Source organism: Ursus arctos, unplaced genomic scaffold (genome assembly GCF_023065955.2).
Source record: "Ursus arctos isolate Adak ecotype North America unplaced genomic scaffold, UrsArc2.0 scaffold_9, whole genome shotgun sequence".
Lineage (NCBI taxonomy): Eukaryota > Metazoa > Chordata > Mammalia > Carnivora > Ursidae > Ursus > Ursus arctos.
The window spans coordinates 13,115,877-13,138,218 of NW_026623111.1; the positions used below are offsets into that span (position 1 = coordinate 13,115,877).

At 45.2% G+C, this 22,342-nt stretch overlaps 1 protein-coding gene across 1 annotated transcript in view; it reads right to left on the reverse strand.

Annotated features, from left to right (window-relative positions):
• Nucleotides 1-22,342, reverse strand: part of FAM184B (family with sequence similarity 184 member B) — a 136,740-nt gene that overhangs the window by 77,141 nt on the left and 37,257 nt on the right. The window lies entirely within an intron of this gene.

A 22,342-nucleotide genomic window follows, 5' to 3' on the forward strand; every position in this document is an offset into this window, starting at 1 on the left:
CTCCGTGGTGGAGCTCCCTAGGGGGCTTGGGAGTGCCATGGGAAGCCAACAAAGGGCTTACAACTCCAATTTGTGGAAAAAGAGGAAAAAGAACACTTCAGGACACAAAAACACACAACCCCCTCAAAAAAAAAAAAACCCAACAAAACATCAGAAAATAGAATTCAGCAACATATGAAAAAGATTATATGCCATGACCAAGTGGGATTTATCCCAGGAATGTAAAGTTGATTTAACATCTAAAAATCAGTTCATGGAATATACCATATGAACAGAATAAAAGACAAAGAGCACACGATTGTGTCAACAGACACAGGAAAAACATCTGATAAAATACAACTTCTTTGTGATAACAATACTCAGCAACCCAGAAATGTATCCATGGTGTAAGACTGTTTCTCCGTAACTTCAGGAACAAGATAGGGGACACTTTGTTACTGCAGAGAAGAGAATGCAGGAAGGCGGGAGTGTGGTGGGGCCCAGGACCCCCCTGAACAACAGGTAGATGTTTACTGAAAGGGAAAAACTGTAGGTAGGACAGGCGTGGGGAAGAGTCTGCTCTGTCTTGTGAAAACTCTCCCCACATACACACCCTTGAATTAACACAAAGATCAGAGGTAGCGGAGACGGTATCACGCTGTGGGTGGGCACACAATGTCTGAGGGCACTTTTGCATATGCATATTTACTCATGGTGTCTCACAATTAAAAGTCCCCAAATAATCCCCAGCAAGGGTTGCTGCAATTGCTCTGCTTGGCTGAGATCCGGTGACAAGGTTCCTGGCTTTTCACGAGTGCCAGACTCACCTCCCTTTCCCCCGACACCCTTGCCCAGAAGGTTATTCCAAGGATAGTGTGTGCACAAACAAGAAAGTATATTGTGTTCTGTTATATTTCATATCATATTATATTCCTCACCCTCTTTTAATACGCATATACATTCATCTAGACCGTGACTTTTTTTTACTTAGCAGATCTTAGAGGTTATGTAATTCTGTACATAAAGAGATGCCTCATTTTTATTTTTGGCTGCTTCCTATGCCATTGGATAGATGTGCTATAATTTATTTTTCTGCTCCTTACTGATAGACATTGAGTTGTTTCTCCATGGAAGATTATTGATATTTTTTTAATTTCACTGCTATGAAGCAAACATTTTTTTCTTTTTCCATTCCTGCCAGTGAACTTGAGGTCTGCTCTTTGCTTATGAATGAAATTCCAGAGCTTGGCCTTAAAAAAACTCAAGTCTTCATGGTTAATACAGAATCCTAATGAAGAGATGGAAGAGAGTGTCCTCTCCCTGTGGAAGGAGAAAGAGATGCCGTTTTGTGTCATAAAACTAACTCAAAGAATTTTGAGAACGTTCAAAAGCACTACACTTGTCTTCCAGTGCAACATGGAGATGTATGTGAGTGATCACGGCTGTGAACTCCTGGAGCGACTCCACTGGACATCCCGCCTACTTTCAAGAGATCTCTTCTTTTTCTACCCTCTCTACTTCTGCACTCTTGCAAGTTTGCTCTCTGAGCTTGACCTCTCTTTCTTCTCCTGGTCCAATAGTCTGTTTTCACATTAACTCCACCCATCCCCCTGCCCTTTTTAACCTGGACCCTATGGCCAATCATCTCAACTACCTTCTTACTGACATCCTCAAACCCACTGCCCATCTCATCTTTAGCCTCACATCTTTGGTACTCAAAACAGCAGATCAACCCAACCACCTCAACTCTTGTCAAATACTCCCAGCTGGTCCTTTAGATTCCCAACCTCTGAATCACTATATTATATACCTGAAACTAATACAACACTGTATGTAACTAACTGGAATTAAAATAAAAACTTAAAAAAGAGAAAGAAAGAAACTTGATCAGTTGGATTTGAGGCCATTTGGAACATTAAAGAAGAACTTGTTAGACTGAAAAAAAGATGCCTAACTTCATACGTGCTCTCCACGCTGATACTTTAATCAACATGTCTCATAGTCATTCCCTATTCCTTTTCCCCATAGGGACTATTTCAATTCTCTACCACATTTCATAGTTCACATCTCCAGTTCTTGGCCCATTCCCCCCACCCCCCACCCCCACAGTGTTGTCTCTTGCTTTTTGGAGGAGGAACAGTTAAGAGCTTGGGCTCCAGGGCTAGCCAACCTGGGTTGGAGTTCCAGCTTCACTGCCTCCTAGCTGCTGACCTTGGGCAGGTATTCAACCTCTCCAGAGCTCAGTTCCCTAACAGCAAAATGGCATTAACAGCAGCATCAACCTCCTAGGGTTATCCTGAGAGCTACATGAGACAACGCGCAGAAACACCAGATACCCACTAACTGCATAATTAATGTACCTGCCACCCAGAGAAAAAAGGCTTGGATTATTAATCACGAGCTGGGAAAAAGCCAGAGTATTTGGCAGGATTTAGTGCAGCGTTGGGGCCGGCACAGACTAGTGCAGTTAAGGAGAGCGTGGAGGGCAGGGAAGGGGAGGTGATGGACGGGTGCCATTCTTCCCCAAAGCTACTGGTGAAGGGAGGAGGAACAGAGCAGGCAGATGGGCAAATAGGATCAAAGCAAGTGGGCAGGGGCGCTAGAGAAAGGCAGATGAGAAGAATTTAAAAGAAAGGAAAAGATGCAACGTAAATGTTTTATTTGGAACCCCTGGAAAAAAGTAGAAGGAATTTCTCCTCCTGTATAAAGTGTCCTTCAGCTCCCTACAGACAATAGAAACATAGCCCATTCATCTTTCTCCCAGTGTGCTTTGTACCATTGATTGTTATGGTCCTTTCGTGTCCCATTATAGACACTCAGGGGCTGGATATTGAAGTCACATGTGAGCTTCATCAGAGTAGGGACCTCAGGGCCCCCCTGCAGGGCCCTCTCTATATTATGTAGTCCAAGCACCTAGTACAATGCCTGGCCAGATTCAAATTCTCAGGGAGTTCACTGGTAAATAGAAGGAGGACTTTGTAAGGGGAGGTGAGAGATTGAAAGAATAGGATTTGGGAAGAGAGTCGTGCCGGAGGAGAGGCCCTGAAGTGGGAACAGGCAGGAAGTAGACAAAGATAACAATGAAAAGACGAGGCTTGGAGTCTCCACTGTTGAGTGCAGACCCTGTTTGTCGTTCGATGTATGGATCCAGATGTTATTTCCTAGCTGTCTGGGCTTGCACGTGCTGTCTTGCTGGGGCTCAGTTCCCTCATTTGTACAAGGGGGAGAAAAAGTTCCTGCCTTATAGGTGACTGAAGGATTAAATGAGATATCGCTGGAAGGCGTGCTGCGTAGTGCCTGGTTCACAGTAAGTGATGTAGGAAAGATGTTGGGGTTTGTGGCTGACGGCCAAGAAAGAATTCTTGAGACGTCTTTGGTGCAAAAAAAGGGGTTTTATTAAAGCACGGGGACAGGACCCGTGGGCAGAAAGAGCTGCACTGGGGTCATGAGGCATGGCCAATTACACATTTTCAAGTTGGGAGGGGGTTAGGGATGGTAAAGGTCTCTAAGGAATTTTGGAAGCAAGGTTTCCAGAATCTTGAGGGGGCTAGCTATTGCTAGGAAGAGGTCATTTATTACTATCTAAGAAAACCCTAGTCATGAGACCCTTCAGATTTATATCAGTGGGTCATATGCTTGGGGGATGATTGCCAACATGTATCTTGGGGGGGGGAGTAGAGATAAAGGAAGTTTCCGAAGGAATATTTATATGTTAAAGTAGCCTTACAGGATCCTGGGGGTTGGGCTGAGATTGTCTTTTGCCCTTAGCAAAGTATTCACATTGAGGCAGCTGAATCCCTAGAGGAAGGTCACTCTGTCTCAGGGACTTGTCAATGGACTGTAGATAGCATGGAAATTTCATTTTTCTTTTGCCTTTGTTTCCCACATCAGTGAGCACCTGACGAGACCCAGCTGTTCCTATCGTGGTTGTCCAGAGGGCACTTAAAGCCAGACAGAGGTCTCGATGGCAATGGCATTTCTCTTAAGGAAGGCAACATGGTAGGAGCAATGGAGCTGGCTGGGTCCTCTGGACTGAGAGGGATCTAGACTTACCCTCCTCGCAGCAGAGATTGCTGGTGTGCCCAGTATCTGGTTCTCTCCTTCATCCTTAAAAACAGAAGCCCCAATTTTTCTCATGGGCACTCTGCCACATTTCTCAGCCTCCCTTCCAGCTCTGAGCAGCCATGGGACCAAGTCCTGCCCTGCTGGATAGAAGTAGACTTGTTGCTCCTTTCTTCCAGGATGAGTCCCCTCTATGCCTGAGCAGTCCTCTTGGACCACACAGTGGACACCGGGGGCTAAGGCTGGCAGTACCGTGAGCTAAGAGCAGCCGGGGTCTCTGATGCCAAGCAAGGCCATGCCAGCCCTGGACTGATTCCAACTGGACTGCCTTTGGGTTTTCTGTCACTCTCAGACAAACCTGATTTGGTTCGAGGTATATACATGAGATATATATATGTGTATATATATATATACTTTCTGACTCTGATCTTTTAGAATTGCTCAAGTTCTTTAACTTCTCGGAGCCTCAGTCTCTTGCCTGTAAAATAGACCCCCCTTTTTTTTTCTCTAATAGGATTACACATCTGAGGCATCTAGCACATAGCAGGTACTCATTCAGTGCTCCTTCCTCCTTTCTTCCCATGCTCTGCCCTCAGAAAGAAACACCCCGCCCCCCTTTTTTGGACGCACAGTCCTCTCCTCCTGCCCTCTAGGTCTACGACTGTTGAGGAGAACCGGTGCAGACCCACCCTTCCCCAGGGTCTGGCGCCTTGCTTTCTTTCACTCACCACTTACTCTACTGAAACATCGGAAGGACTGGCCTGAGCCTCCTTGTAAATCCACGTCCTCGGTAGGAGGCTGATTTCAGAATCCATCAAGGGACATGAATAATTCAGCAGCCAAGAGAAATACTGAGCCAGTCTGTAAGTCTCCCAGGGGTTTTAGAAACCCACTGCTCGTGGTTTCAGCAGAGGGCCTGGAGGGTCTTAGAGGTCTCAGAGGTTGAGAACGGTAGGTTTAACAAAGTTATAATGGATGTGTTGCGTGCATGAGATCTTGAGGAAAGTTTCCCATCGAGTCTGACAGTGGAAGTCAGAAGTGAAATAGAAAAGGAAGAAAAGAAAGAATATTTATTGAGTACCCAGAGTGTAAGCTTCACTGGGCCAGGTAATTGATATAGGACTTTTCAATTAATCTTCTAACGATTCTACAAAGTGAACACTCTCATGCTTAGCCCTATTTTGCAGATGAGGAAACTGACACTGGCTGGCCTAACTCCACATGTAGGGGTGACATAGCATGGTGCTGGCAAGGAGGCTTTACTGGGCCTACCGGGCTGAGTTCTTACCTAGCTCCGCCTCTTTCTAGCTGTGTGACCTCAGGTATGTGACTGATTCTCAGCCATCATCTATGACACGGAGAAAGCAGTGCCTCCCTTGTAGACTTGCTTGGATGTTCAAATGACACAATGAACCCAAAATCCTAGAAGCCTTCTTAGCACACAGGAAACACTCAAGAAATGCTGTCTGTTATTATTTTTACTATTATTGATATTGTGGCCAAAAGTCATTGAGCTAAAACGTGAGGGTGCTGAGATTTAAACCCAAATCCTTCTGGATCCCAAGTTAAAAGAAATAGAACCATAACCATGGTTAGAAAAGAGCTGGAACAGTCTCCTTTTGAGATTTTTTGCAGCATTTCGTACATTTGCAGAATTTACCAGGCATGGTGCTGAGCACTGGAAAAACAGAAGAAATAAAATCATTCTGCTTAGGAGCTTATATCAGATATGGTCGATTGTATTATTTGTCCATTTTTTCCCCCCGTCCCTCTCCTTCCTGGTCCTGGCCCTCCCAGTCTGTGGACCTCGTTTACTTTTTCTTCCCTGTTGGGCTTGGTTTATAACTTGCTTTGGTGAATGGGATTTGAGTGGACTTGTTGCAAACAGAGGCTTGAAATGTGTTTGTGTTCCGGCTTCCCCTCTTGTGCCTCCACCCTCTGCCACTAGAAAAGTAGATGCGGGGTAGCCACAGTTCCCAGAATGAGAGACACGTGGAGCAGTCCGGACCTCAACTCAAAGCCTGGTGCTCTCCTGGCTCAGCCAAGCTCAGCACAGAGCCCTTGAACAGCAGCCAAACTGAGCATGAAATATATCACTGTTGTTGTAGGCCACGGAGATTTTAGGGTCGTTTATAACACGGCGTTATTGCCAGAAAACACAAAGAGAGAGAGACAAGTGAGCCAACTAGTACATTTAGGTGTATCTGAGGTGCTTTGCTAGCAGTCTGCAGGGGTGCAGGGAAAAGCACCACGGGCAAGGGTCACACTGTTCCAGTAACTCTCGCCCTTCCTTCTGGCACCATCCTTAATGGGTCACCCCTATCAACGCATAAACGTGCTATGATTTTTTATCGTTAACAAAAATACTTCTTAATCTCAGTCCCCCATTTTTCTGTACCCTTTTATAAAGATTTCTTAGGTGCTTTGTTTATACCTCTTGTCACTAATTCCCCACATCCTCTTCTCTCTTGAACCCTCTCCTGACCAACCCACCAAAACAACTCAGCACCATTTTGCTAATGATCTCCATGTTGCTAAAACAATAGCCAACTCTTAGTCTCCAACTGTTCCATTTTTCAGCAGCTTTTGACATAAGAAATCACATCCTCCTCCTCAGAACAGTCTTCATTTGGATTCCAGAATACATCACCCTCCTCCTGACCACTGGCCACTCCTCACCAGGCTAGTTCCTCCTTATCTCTCATCCTTCAAGTAGAAGTTCCCCAGAACTTAAGCCTCAGACTGTTTCTGTTTCTCTTCTCTACAAACATTCCCTGGGGATCTTATCCAACCTCATGACTTTATACACGCTTATTTGCTAATGATTCCCACATTTGTATGTCCAGGCTGGACCCATCAGCTGAACCGTAGACTCATGTGTCCCATTGCCTACCAATATCTCCACCTGGATATCTAACATACATCTCAAATTTAATTCTGGATTTTCTCCTCAAAACCTGTCTTCCCACAATATTCTCCATCTCACTTCATGCAATATTCTCCAACTCCCTTCTTCCAGTTGCTTAGGTCAAATTTTGGAGTTGACCAAAAAGCGCATGAAAAGGCATTCAACACAGCATCACTAATCATTAGGGAAATGCAAATCAAAACTACAATAAGATAGTGGTTATTCTTAAAAAAAAAAAACCAAACAGAAAACAAGTGTTGATGAGATGTAAGGGATTGGAACCATTGCGCATGGCTGGTGGGAACATAAATTGGTGCAGCCATCGTGGAAAACAGTAGGATGGTTCCTCAAAAAATTAAACATAGAATTGCCAGTTGATCCAGCAATTACACTTTTGGAATTTCAATTCCAAAAGAATTGAAAGCCGGCACTTGAACAGGTATTTGTAACCATAATCATAGCATTAGTCACAATAGCCAAAAGATGGAGACACCCAAGTGCTCATCAATGGATGAATGGATAAACAAAATGTCGTATATACATACAAAGAAATATTATTCAGACTTAAAAAGAAACAAATTCTGACACACGCCACAACTTGGATGAACCTTGAAGGCATTATGCTAAGTGAAATAAGCCAGTCACGAATGGACAAATATTATGTGATTCCTTATATGAAGAACTTAGAGTAGTCAAATTCCCAGAGACAAAAAGTAGCATGGTGGTTGTAGGGGCTGAGGGGAGGTGTAGGAATGGGGAGTTATTGTTTAAAAGGAATAGCGTTTTAAGTGGCAACCCATGTAATGGGAGAAGATATTGCAAATAACATTACAGATAATGGGCTGGTATCCAAGATTTATAAGGAACTTATCAAATTCAACACCCAAAAAACAAATAATCCAGTCAAGAAATAAGCAGAAGATGTGAACAGACACTTCTCCAAAGAAGACATACAAATGGCCAACAGACACATGAAAAAATGTTCAACATCACTACCCATCAGGGAAATACAAATCAAAACCACAATGAGATACCACCTTACACCAGTTAGAATGTAAAAAATTACCAAGACAGTAAACAACAGATGTTGGTGAGGATGTGGAGAAAGGGGATCTCTCTTACACTGTTGGTGGGAATGCAAGCTGGTGCAGCCACTTTGGAAAACAGTGTGGAGGTTCCTCAAAAAGTTAAAAATAGAGCTAACCTACAACCCAGCAATTGCACTACTGGGTATTTACCCCAAAGGTAGAGATGTAGTGAAAAGAAGGGGAACCTGCACCCCAATGTTCATAGCAGCAATGTCCACAATAGCTAAACTGTGGAAAGAGCCCAGATGTCCTTCAACAGATGAATGGATAAAGAAGACACGGTCCATATATACAATGGAATATTACTCAGCCATCAGAAATGGTGAATACCCAACATTCACATCAACATGGATGGAACTGGAGGGGATTATGCTAAGTGAAGTAAGTCAAGCAGAGAAACACAATTATCATATGGTTTCACTCATATGCGGAACATAAAGAATAGCATGGAGGACCACTGGGGAAGGGAGGGAAACCTGAATGAGAAGAAATCAGAGAGGGAGACAAACCATGAGAGACTCTGGACTCTGGGAAATAAACTGAGGGTTACAGAAGGGAGGGGGGTGGAAGGTTGGGGTAACCGGGTAATGGGTATTAAGAAGGGCACATGTTGTGATGAGCCCTGGGTGTTATACACAACTAATGAATCGCTGAACACTACATCAAAAATAAAAATAAAAATAAAGGGTATAGAATTTCAGTTTAGGAAGACGAAACAGTGCTAGAGATAGATAGTGGTGACGGTTGCACAATTGTGAATGTACTTAAATGCCACTGAACTGTACATTTAAAAATGATAAGTTTTATGTTACTTATAATTTGCTGCAATAAAAAAATTGTTAAAAAATTTTTGGAGTCATTTCCTGGTTCAAATATGTCTCTCACAACCCACATTCACTCCCTCAGCTAATCCTAAATGTGTTGTTCACTTCTCACCACCTCATCCTCCTCTTGGCCTGAGTCATCAGCACCTCCCACATGGAGCACGACAATGGCCTCCCAACCCTGGCTTCCACCTTCCCTGTACAGTCTGCTAAAAGTCAGCCAAATCATGTCCCTCCACTGCTCAAAACCTTCCCTTGGCTTTCCAACAAACACTCAGGAAAGGTCAGGGCCTTACAATGGCCCAAAGGGGATTACAAAACCTTGCTCCCCATGACCATTCTGAGCTCACCTCATCCTCTTTCTGGATCAGCCCACTTCCCCTGCGCTGAAATCTTTGTCATGCCTCAGTCATCCCAAGCACACTCTCTCCATATCTCTGCATATATTGTTGCCTTTCTGGGGTTAGCATTCTCCCATTTGACATCTAGATGGCTTTGGGTTTCTGCTCCTATGCCACCTTATCAGAGATACCTGCCCTGATTATTCCAAATTCATGCCTGTATCTTTCCCTGCTTTATTTTTCTCTATGTCATCTTCATCTGATATATTATATGTGTAACATGTTATTTTTTTATTTGCTTATTTGTCTCCCTCTCTAGAAAATGAACTGTATGCAGGGATTTTTGTCTGTCAAGTCCACTACTAGATTCCAGAACAGTGCCAGACATGTGCAAAGGACTTTGTAAATACTAGTTGAATGAATGACATCTCTCTTCATCCTAGCAGAAAGGCATCAGAGTGCAGAGGATACTTGAGTTGGGTTTAAAGAGATGAGTGGTTGTCAGGTGGTCAGAAAGGGAGGAAAACACAGGTAGGGCGAGTGCCAGGAACAGGAGGTAGCAAGAAGGCGTGACACAGAGTGGACTGGGAAGGGACAGGCAAGGGGAGCCCTCCTGGGGAGGGGCATTAGCAGAAAGGGGCAGACAGTGTGACAGGCTGCCAGACACGCAGGCAGGGCTTGGACCCTCAGGGGTCCAGCATCCATGTTAAGGACTTGAGATTGTCCTGTTTGCATAGTGCGTGGTGATCACACAGATTCCCATGGGGCTTGTCCCAGAAAGCCTGGTGTGTAGGTAGTGGGGTGGGGGATCGGGGGGTACCAGGATCTGCATTTTCCACATTCATTTGCTGAGTCCTGAGACTCTGAAAGCAGGTGTGTGCACACTTCGGAGAACCACAGTGTCTGTGTCCCCTGCAGGAAGGTTTTCGCACAGGATTCTGCCTTTGGAGTACCGGGAATAAAACTCTCTGTAACGGTTAATTTGATGTGTCAACTTGATCAGGCCGTGGAGCGCCAGATATTTGATTAAACATGATTCTCCATGTGTCCGTGAGAGTGTTTCCAAATGAGATTCATATTTGAACCTGCAGACTGAGTAAAGCAGATCGCCCTCCCCAGCGTGGGTGGGCCTAGCCAATCCACTAGAGGACCAAATAGAGCACAAGGGTGGGGGGGGGTATTTACTCGGGCTGCTTGAGGTGCAATCAGGCTTCTGCCCTTGGACTGGGCTTCACACCATTGCTTCTCCTGCTTCTCAGGCCTGCGAACTTAGGACTGAAATTTACAGCACCAGCTCTCATGGGTCTCCAGCTTGCAGATGGGAGATCAGGGGACTTCTCAGCTTCCATAATCACGGAAGCCAATTCCTTCTAGGAAATCATTCATATATATGTTGGTTCTGTTTCTCTGGAGAACCCTGACTAATATACTCTCCATTTCATAAGTTTGGGGACCACGGCCCTGGATGGAGAGGGGAGTCCTCTTGAGAGCAGGGAGAGGACTGCAGGAGGCCAGAGACCAAGCTGGGGGTGGGGGTGGGGAGGTCACAAAAGCTGGAATTAGAGCTGGGGAGGGAAAGAAGTACTGGGAATAATGGCAGGCCCAGTGACTCTCTACGTGTGGAGTGGGGAAGGGGGAAAAGAGTCCAGAGATTTCTCCAGCTTGCATGACTAAGGGAGTGTCCACACCACCCCACCTCAGAAGCACAGCATCCTGGGAGGCCAGAACACGGAAAGTCTATGGTAGCTGTTCTTGACTCAAATGTCTGCACAGACAGAGGAGCTCCAACTTCCCAGCACCAAGTCAGAATAGAGAACTAGCTAGATCTTTAGAAGGAAGACCTGAATTTGGGTGCGGAAATGTCCAGGAAGAGCAGAGGTCATGTAGCTGCTGCCCCTTCCTTTGTAGAAACAGGATGGTGTAGGTCCCAAATAAGGTTGGGCTCCTGCAGACACATGGGCTTGGGATGGATTTCTAGAAGGAGCCCTTGCTGCTAATTAAAATTTCACTATTACCCATCAGAGAGCCATTGCTAGGAGCCTAGCTGCCCATGGCTGGGCTGTGAGGCTTAGGCTTCTGAATAATTGAAGTCCACTGTCTCCCAAACCAATTTAGACCAGACTTAACTGAAAGGTGAGGGCTTCCCTCTGAAGGCTCTTATTTAGAGTCCCCCCTCTTCCTGACTCAGGCCGGCCCTCACACAGACATGGGCCTGCCTGCCTTCCAGGGAGCTACACTGGCTGCAGAAGATGTGGAACCTGGAAAGGGACCACCTTGTCTTGCAAATCTCGAATGACTTACTTGCAGCTTTTTGGAAAGCAAAGACTAGGGATAGCTCCTTTAGTTAGCCAAGCTGGTCGGTGGATACCCATCCGTGTTAGTGATACTTCTTTGGGGGATAAAACCAATACAAAGAAATCTTAGTATTGCCCACAGGAAATATTGTAACAGACAAATAAGCCAAATTGGGGCATCAACATCTATAACAATGGATACAAATATAATTGTGTGAACCCAACTCAAAAGCAGAAATAGCAGCTCTTCAAGGTTACTTGTTTTGATTACGATTTTATAAATTTAAATTCTGAAAGCAGGCTTTGTGTGTAGGTCTAATAGACATGCATATCCATTTGCTCCATACAAACGATGTAACAACGAATGCTAGTGTTATTTTTACATAGCACTTTCCAGTTCACAAAGCAACTTTCAAAGGTAAACCCCACAGCATGGAAAATAAATACACTGAATGCCCATTCTACATGAATTTTTATTTTCTCCACTGTTCTCTGGGGGGAAAAATTTCTTTAAGCATTTTCCAATCCATTTATTGTACCTTCTGCATAATCCTCAGCAAATGGCATGTTTCAAGCTAAATGTTCTTGTCCAAATAACACCTTAACAAAACCCAAAGATTCATTTATGATACTCGGGTCACCTTTGCAAATTGTCTTCCCAGCCACGGCTGAGATTCTGCACTCTGACCACATGTGGCCTCGAGTGCCGAAGCGGGGAGTTCTGCCAGATACTCTGTTTGACTCTCAGTTGGGGTGATAGATAGACATTGCTCAGTTACTCTGCACACAAGAAATGGAGAAGCCACACCGGCTCCAGCTCACAGGCCAGACCATCTTTTGTCTCTGGTTTGTGCTATCAGAGAAAATGCCCACCATGGCAGGAGCCTCAAAAAGTACAAGTAGATTAAATTGAAATTAAAAATACAATATTGAAGATGCAAGATGGTGTTTTATTTTTTTAAGATTTATTTATTTATTTTAGAGAGAGAGAGAGAGAGGAAATGAGTGAGGTGGGGGCAGAGGGAGAAGGAGAGAAAGAATCCTCAAGCAGACTCCATACTGAGCAGAGAGCCCAATGCAGGGCTTGATCCCAGGACCCTGAGATCATGACCTGAGCTGAAGGCAGATGCTTAACTGGCTGAGCCACCCAGGCACCCTGCGAGATGGTGTTTTAAAATCACACACACACATCAACAAAGAAAAGGGTCAAGAATATACCAAAACATGACCAGGGTTATTTCTGGATGATAAAAAATGCAGGGTGATCCATTTTTCTCCTTTTTTGTTTTTCGTTTGTTTTTTTGCATTCCCCAATTTTTTCTATGATAAGTGTGTACTTCAAATATAATCAGAAAAGAAATCTAGTTGTTTTTCTTTTATTTTAAGGTAGGCTAGACCATCAAACTGTTCCGCATCAGTTATCCACAAGTGTCTGGGCCTGAGACACAAGGCCTGGAAGGAGAAACCGACCTGACAAGGAAGAAACCAAGTCCTGAGGCCTCCTCCCAAGGGATCTGGCTTTAACCATGCTGTCTCCAGTGGCTGGTCTATTTTGGTCTGAATGGCCCAATGATTAATGTGTTGTCTTTTCAATTTAGGTTGCTGGTTCCACAGAGGAGACGAGTTTAAGAGAGCTTGTTGCTGCTGTGGGTGTAATGAGGTGTGAAAAGCTTTTCGATCCAGGAGACAGGGAGCCACAGGTCATAGACAAATAATGGATGCCATGTTCGGTGTAGCCCCTCTCTGCTTTCAGAGCTGAGCTCTTGAGGTCAACCTCGCATAAATCTTTCCTGGAAACGAATGTAACAACAGCAAGAGCATTTGGCTTTTATAAACTTGAGGGCAAACGTGCTCTCTGTACTGCCTCTACATTTCTGGAATAATCTCCCCCAAACCACTCTCCCCTTTAACCCTTGCTCACCAGAATGTTCTCTCTAAATCGAAGGGCTGACCACATGACAATTCTACTTAATAATCTTCAGGGGTCCTTTATCACTCACAGTAGTGGCTCTCAACCTTTTCCTGTCCCAGTGTCCCTTGGGGTTTGGACATGGTCTATGGGGATTCATCACTGTAGAGCCTGCTGGCTTTGTAAGGACAGCCATGACTTCTTCACCTTTGTGTCAGATGCCCAGCCCTGGTCCAAGCAACTGCAGGCACACGGTAGGTCCTCAGTGAGAGGCTGCTGAAGTGAGCTAGCAGGGACTGTCACACAGCACTGTGTCCTTACCACCTAGCAGAACCCCTTGCCCAGAATTCGACAGAAGGTAAATGAATGAATGAGTGAGTGATGGAAAAGTGAATGGAGAACTCCATGTGACAGAGAGGGAACACCATTCAGATGTGATATATGCCAAGTGAAATTATGCACAGCTGCCTGGGAAGAGAGGCATGCAATTATTATCTTCATGTCACTGGTGAAAAAAATGCAATTTTATTTATCCAGGTAACAAAGTCAGAAAATAGTAGAGGGGCGCCTGGGTGGCTCAGCCAGTTAAGCATTGGATTCTCGGTTTCGGCTTAGGTCATGATCCCGGGGTCTTGAGATGGAGCCTGTGATGGGCTCTGTGCTCAGTTGGGAGTCTGCTGGAGGTTCTTTCCCCTTCCCTCCCTCTTCCCCTCTACTCCTCTCCCTGCTCACTCTCTCTCTCAAATAAAAAAAAATAGTACAAATGATTCTTCAGTAAACATTTAGTGAGAACCTAATTATGTGTCACACTCTGAATCCAGCACTCTTCTCACTCAGTTCAAATCTCACAGCTGTCTGTGGGGTTACAAATACTCTTAATAGAACATTCTGTAGGCGAGCATCTGGGAGGTTGCCGGGGTGGGTTCTGATAATAAAATTAAGTATAAAATCGTCTCTATTTTCACTGATGGTGACAGTCTTCCTTCTCTTGGCCAAGTTCCCCAATCCAATCTTAAAAAGTCTGTCAGCATTAGAGGGCAGAAAATGTACTTATTACATGGTCCTGAAAGTCCAGTCTTTGTTTTTAAAAGAGAAAGAAATGTCCAGGGGTTATGGAATAATGCATACCCAGCATGTTTTGGTCTGATCCTTCTTGTCCAGTAAAAATATGTGAAACTCCCACTTAAAATCTTTGTTTTATGGGGTGTCTGGGTGGCTTAGACGGTTGAGTGTCTGACTCTTGATTTCTGCTCAAGTCATGATCTCAAGGTTGTGAGATCAAGCCCCGTGTTGGCCTTCCCCACTGAGCATGTAGCGTGATTGAGATTTTCTCTCTCCCTCACCCTCTGCACCCCTCCCAGCACCCACATGCACTCTCTTTTTCCCTCTAAAATAAATAAATAAAATATTTTAAAAACAATAAAATAAAATATTTATGTTTTAGCAACCAAATCCTAGAAATGTGCAGATATAACAATCAGGGCTCTTCTGGATACAAAAACAGAAACCCAAATACACTAGGTTGGGAAAAAGACAATTTATTGGGTCATGTACCTGAAAAGCCCAGAGCCAGGCTGGCTTCAGGTACAGATAGACCGAGGCTTTCAAATGTCATATTGACTCTACCTCTTTCCATCTCATAGTTTTGCTTTTCTTTGAGTTGGCTTTATCCTTCGGGAGGTTCTTAGCAAAGCACCATATAGGTAGCTTCAAGATTACATTTTACCAACTTAGCATGCCCCTAGAAAGACAGCACCTCTTGGTCAACCATTTCAACAAAAGTCTCAAGGTGGACTCTATTCACCTGAGCAGAGTCATGGTTTCTAACACTAATTCCTATGGCCCATGGGATAGACTACACCGATCAGCTAAGCTCAGGTCATGTGGGATCCAGGAAAATGGGGTTGACCTGCCTCAACCACATGGACTAGAGCCTGCAGTGGGGTGTGCCGTGCCAGAGAGAACAGACATCCACTACAGCTGATATTCCTCACCCTTCCAAGAAAACCTGATGCAGTTCACGGAGCAACAACTTCAGAGCTGGAGGAGACAGAAAAGATTAGGACTTGGTCTCTACTCTCAGAGAGGAAACCAGAAACACACGTGCACACACGCAGAAGAGGATGCAAACATCCAAGCAGAAGGAAGGCACAGGCCCAAGACCGTGTGAGGTGATGAAGGAAGCACAGGGCCAGCTGACAAGAGACCCGAGCTCCAAGGACTCATTCTGCCCCTTTCAAGAACTGTGACCTAAGGCAAGTTCTTCCATTTCTCTAAGAAAACTATTTCCTCTCCTAGGAAAATGGTCAAACTGAACTGATATTTCCCAAAGGGATGGAAATGATCTCGGGGTCATGGGATTGAGCCCTGAGTCAGGCACCGAGCTCAGCGTGTAGTCTACTTGGGATTCTCTCTCTCCCTCTGCCTCTGCCCCTCCCCAGCTCTCTCTCTCTCTCTCTCAAAATAGATAAAATCTTTAAATAAAATAAAATAAAATAAAATACAAAAACTGTCTGAACCAATTAACCGTGTAGCTTTTCTATAACCAATATTGTGTTTGATAAAATGGGAAAGTTTTAAGTTAAAAGTTGGTAACTTCCTTAATCTCTGCCATGGGCATTTCTTTTTCCATCATCAAAAAGCAAATGTAAGGATGACAACTATGAAAAAAGGGGGCACCTGGGTGGCTCAGTTGGTTAAGCGTCTGACTCTTGATTTTGGCTCAGGTCATGATCTCAGGGTCATGAGATCAAGCACACAGCAGGCTCCACGCTCAGTGGGGAGTCTGCTTGAGATTCTCTCTCTCTCCCTCTTCCCTTCTCCTCCCTAAAATCAATAAATAAAGCTTAAAATAAAAAAATAAAACTAAATAAATGGAAAAATAGCAGAGAGGCTGTTTCCCCCATGCCAGTGCCTTAGAAAGTTAAAAGTGAGGTCTTGCCTTTTACTGAGTCTCCACCGGCTATCTTATGTACAGATTAGGAAGCAAGGCTCAGAGAGTTTAAGCAATTTTGCCAGTAACCTCCATCTCATTAGGGCAGAAATGAATCTAGAGCTTGTCCCCTGATTTTCAGTCCAATGTTACTTTTTTTTCTAAATTGAGTCTTCAGATAAAATTGAAAAGGTTACCGTCAAATTTCTATGTTGTGCCAGATAAACACAGGCCCTTGAAATGATACCTGGGTGTGACATTGCTCACATGCTGAATAGAGGTTCAAAAGGAGTGAACAAATGCCAAAAAGAAAGGCGACTATATTCACAGAATTTTAAGATCGTAAGCAAGATATCACCCACCGGGTCTATCTTCCTTACTTCATAAGTAAGGCAAGCACGGCCCCCCGAGTCTACTGATCTCTACACAGTCACACAGCTTATGTAGAAGAGTCACGACTGGCTTTATCTCTTGATCTTCAGTGTTCCTTCCACTGAACCTTAAAGTCCCTCATGAGAAGGATAAAAGGCCTCAGAACACCCTAAAGTTGGAGCCCATGGGACTCTCTGGAGACCCAATTTCTATCTCTTGGCCATCCCCTATGCAACCTGTTACTCTCTGATCTAGCCAGCTGCAATTCAGTAATCTGCATATATAGAACGGCTTCCCTTCATCAAGCACCGTGCTAGGGGTGAAGGGATGCAAAGATACAGAAGCCAGGGTCCTTGCCATGGGAGCCTACAATTGAGCAACCAATACGTAAACAATTTGCCATGAAATGGTACGAAATGACATAGTGGCTGCATACAGAGTGGTGGCCACTTTCTCTGTTTTCCCAGGAAACATAATATCCCATGCACCATCTGTTGAGACTCTCTGGCAGAGGGGTGAGTGGGTACCCTCAGCTGGGCTGATGTTAGAACCCCATCCCTCTGACCAAAGTGTGGCACAGGATGGCCATATGATCCAAGCAAGGGCAAGCAGGGTCATTCCTGGGATTTTATCCATTGAGGTGGTTGGGTCTGAGGGTTGGAAGGATGTGAATCACGAGTGACCTGTGCCCTTGTTCTCCATCCCATGGAAAAAGCCAATCAGTAAAAAAGAATGACTGCCACCCAGACCAGTATGGAGATGTGAGTGGGAGAAAAGTTAAGGACATGTGTCTAACAGCAACTAATTCCTAGGTCCTTGGATGTCCGTCTTCCTCCTCTTTCTCATCACCAGAATTGACATTTTTGGTGCTTAATTTTATGTCAGAAATGGTGTCTTATAAGTACCTATAGGTACTTGACATCATCTCATTTAATAATGATGACAGTAGTTTTAATAAAATCATGAAGGTAATACATATTCTTTTACAGAAGAGTACTAAGGAACAAAGAGGACAAATAATTTGCCATGGGTCACACAGCTAGTGAGAGAAGTGGGCCATTGTCTGGCTTCAAGATCTTAGTTCTTTCTGCTGCTACAGAAAAGCCTGAGGCCACAAGGTACTGTTCTCTGAATTAAGGCAGGCAGCCTGCATTTCTTGCATAGAACTAGGATTCAAGTATCCACACTATGTGACACCACCAAGCCCGCCCCAGGCTGGATGGACTCTGAGGTTGGTTTCTTCTCTGTGCTGATTTTTGGTAAGTCTCTTCCCTAATTTGATTTCCCTCCCTCCCTCTACCACCATGGGTGGAAGTCCTCCCACCAGGCAGAGAAGTCTCCAGACCTGTGCCCCAGGGCAGCTGCCTCAGGGTCCACATCAGATTCTCCCTCTCCAGTTCCCACCCCTGTCCAGAGCAGACCACCATTTCCAACACCCACACAACATCTCCACGGGTATTCAATAGGCTGTCTTTAATAGAGCATTTATTATGTACCAGGCACTGTTCTAGGTTCTTGGGACACATCCGTGGGCACAATATACAGAGATTACTACCCTCATGGAGTTGAATTCTAGTGGCGGGATGGCAGGGGTGGGGTGGGGTGGTGGTGGCAAGGAGGCAGACGATAAACAATAGATAAAGTAGGGGCACCTGGTTGGCTCAGTGAGGGGAGCGTGAGACTCTTGCTCTCAGAGTTGTGGGTTTGGTCCCCATGTTGGGTGCAGAGATTACTTAAAAATACAATCTTTTTAAAGAAAACCCAATAGATTGAATTTAAATAAAGAATTTTAAAAAACTAAAATAAAGTAAAATAGTTAAAAAACCCAATAAGTATACCAAATGAGTTCATTATGGCACATTGGAAGGTGGTAAACGCAGAACACGGAAAGGGAGATCAAGGGGAGATCAGGAGTATGGAGAGAGAGGGTGAGACAAGACGGCTCAGTCGGCCTCACTGAGAGATTCAGGCAAAGATGAGAAGCCAGGCAGGCATCTGCATGAAGATCTCTAGGCCAGGGCAAGGGGCCTGAGGCCAGTGGAGCTGGAATGGAGTGAGCCAGGGGACAGTAACAGGAATAAAGTCAGGGAGGTCAGGGGGAACCTGAGTGGTACAGTCAAGGACGCCCGCTTTCACCCAGAGATGACAACTACTGGTGGGTTTGAGCAGAAGGGTGGCCATGATCTGATTTGGGCGGGGGGGGCTCATTCTGGCTACTGGGTTGAGCATAAACCACAGGGGAGCAGGGTGGAAGCCGGGAGACAATTGGGAGGAGACAGTCTAGGGGAGAGTAATGCAGGCCTCGCTACATAACGCGTCCCTTAGTGAAATCACCCTCTTCTCCCAGCTACCCCCCACCTGCTCCTTGATACCATGATGCAGTCACCCAAGGAGGAATTCAGACGTCCTCTTTGGCTCTTTGCTTCTCTGCCCAGGACACATCCACTCTATTACTGAAGACTGAAGAGGCTGATGCAAGGAAGCCCTCAATTCCATCCTTCCTCTTTCTATTCCTCCTCCTTGCCCTGCCCTCAGGCGCCCCTCGTCCCTGCCAAGCCTCCCCATGTGCAGCTCCATCCCTCCCTTCCAGCTGTCCTCCACACCACACAGCGAGTCACCGGCCCCCGGCACTGCCCCTGGGGCCCCCCACTGCCCACCGGATCAAATGATGTTCCTCAGCACAGCAGTCAAGGCTCCACACAACCCACTATCAAACCCTGCCACCTCCCCCTCAGACCCCAGCTGCTGGGGCACTGCGTTACACACTGCTCCCTAAACATGCCACACACCTTCAGACCTCCCGCTTTTGCTCACACCTCTCCCACTGTCTGGAAGGCCTTTCTTGCCATTCTCTCCCTGGTGAGACCCTCCTCAACACGAAGTTCCGGATGTGATGTCACCTGCCTTCCAAAAGCTCCTCCAGTGCCATTGCGAGGAATTCATTCATTCATTCATCCGAGAAATATCTCCTGAGTCCCTAGGCAATCAGCTGGCCACCCTGAGTTACTCTCTCCTAAACCAAGGACAGTTCTCTTCTGGTATGAAGACAGGAAAAAAGATGTGGGTCCTTTTATTTACATTGCTTTCTTTTCTTACAGAGGTCAGAGGCGAATGGATTACTCCCTTCTGTGCACCCCCGCGGGATCTGTCCATGCCCCTTGGGAGCCCCTATCGCAGCACATCACGTTCTGCGGCTGAGGCTCCTTGTGTTGGAAGAGGGAGTCTCATGCATGTAGTCTTTGCACCCCTGCTCGGCCACATACCAACGGGCCTTGGCCTGGAACACTTCCTTACCTAGAGATGAAGAGCCCACGCAGCCTGTGCCAGGCTTATCGGTTTGTGTGGAAACTTCTTTCCCTGTTTCAGGCTCAATATGTGCTCCTTTGCTCTGCTTAAGTGTGTGCATCACTGGCCCTAGGCACACTCGCAGATTTCAGAGTTTTAGACACCACAAGGGAAGAGGGACCCTTCCATAGCTGTACAATTTCCCTGTGTCAGCTGCTGGGCATTCACTAGCCACGAGGGACCCGTGCACATGACTGCATATCTCCCTCTCCATGTGAGTGAAGCATCATTCCATCCAGTGTGTTTTCCTTGGCAACTCTGATACCAAGATGCAGTGGACACTGTGTTTGGACTTCTATTCGAGGTGGCTAGCTTCATGGCGATCTTTGCTACCCTCACGTAGTTGGAGTCTTTCTTTGGCACTGGTAACCAGGGCACAGTGTTCTGCCCGACAATTTGCCTGTCTCAAGAATCTTATTTTTTAGCTGGTATCCTGCTAATAACTCCATTTTCCAGACCCTTCTATAGATGGCTGTGACCATGTGGCTAAGTTTTACTTAGCTGAATGAATGAATTGTTAGCAAGAGTATTATGAGGACTTCCAGAGAGCCTCCTTAAATGGGAGGGGATGCACCCATGGTCACCCCTCTCCTTCCAGCAGTGTGGAGAGGGGCTGCCCCAGATGGAGCTCTAACAGTCACCTTGAACCATGAGGTGATGTTGAGGATGGCATGGCAGAGCAGAAAGATATACAAGGCTGGCTCCCTACAGCGTGACTCTTCCATCCCAACCTGTGACTGTACCTCTGGTCCTCATTTATATAAGAGAGGAATAAACTTCTCATTTGTTTGGGTTTTTCTGTTATATGTAGCTGAACGAAGTAATACAAAGTCCATCTGTCTTGCTCACATTTGTATTTCCTGCACCTTGCACAGTGTCTGGCCCAAAAGAGGAGCTCATGAGAAATATCTGATGAATCATAAACAAATGGGCATGTATTAAATGGCCCACACCGCAAAGATAATATAAAAGGAATACTGTGCATACATATGTAAAACCTGCAAAGATATTTATAGTTCAGGGAATATATTGGGGATAGCCAGGGATTTTTCACTGTAGCTGTTAAGACCCAATTGAGTGCTGTTTGCATTCTTCACTTCTTGAAATAACACATAATCTTGCTTTTGGAAGAGTCCACTGACAGGCTGGCCTCATTGTTTGGGTCATGATAGGCAGACAAGGAAGAGTGGCAGCTGCCCAGCTGGAAGCTGGCTGGGAGAGATGAGTGTTTTCATGATTATACTTATTTAATATTTATAAAAGATAACTGTCCTCTGGATCCAACCTCCAGGCTACCAGGTAATTTGTATCATAAAGCCTCATGGGGGGTTATGTTTTATATCACGTATTTCTTTTTCCATCAAAGTAGTCTTCACTTTTGGCTCCACGTGTAAAGCAAACTACAAAACCATATGGTCCCCTGTTCTAGATTTTTGTAGCTGGAGGGAATAAAAAGCCAACTCATGATTTTTCTTTAAAAAAAAACAACCTACTACCAATTTCTTTGAAGGAAAAAGATATTACCATTAGAAAGTGAAGTATATCTCTCTTTATGCATATATTCCCCCTTTGTTCAATTGTTTAGCAAATGTTTTATTGAGGGCTCACTATATGCCAGGGCGTGGTTGTCAGTATTGGGTGTACAGCACACATGAAACATACCCAAACACTTGTGTGCACAAAGCCAACATTTTAGTGAGAGAGTCAGACAATAAATGTTAAATAAGTAAAATAAACAGATTATTAGTAATAACTGCTAAAGAAAAGCATAAAGCAAGGAAGGTACATGTGGGGATTGTAGTTAAAATTCTACAGAGGGTGGTAAAAGAAGTCTCCCCTGAGAAAGTAGCATTTGAGGGAAGATGTGATGAAAGGAAAGAACAATGCAGTGTCTAAGGGAAGAGCATTCCTGCAAGAGGTGCAAGGTTGTGTGTGGCAGACGATCAGCAGGAGGCTGGTGTGGCTGGAGCAGAGCGAGCTACAGAGAATGCACAGCAGGTTAGAGGTGCTGGGACCAGGTCATGGAGGTCTCAGGGGTCATCAAAGAAGCTGGGATTTTACCCCCTGTGAGATGAGGGTTTTGAGCACGGTGACATGATCTGATGTACATTTTATGATGATTACCTTGGCTCCTGTGTGGAGAACAGTGGAAGCAGGATTAGCCAGGATTTGTTTCTCTTCGGGGTCTCCAGAAACTGTCTCTCACCAGCCGTTCTACCCTCTTCATTCCTTCAGTGATCTTCTTCCCTGGGCCACTTTAGAATCACGAGCAATTCTGGGCTCCCTCT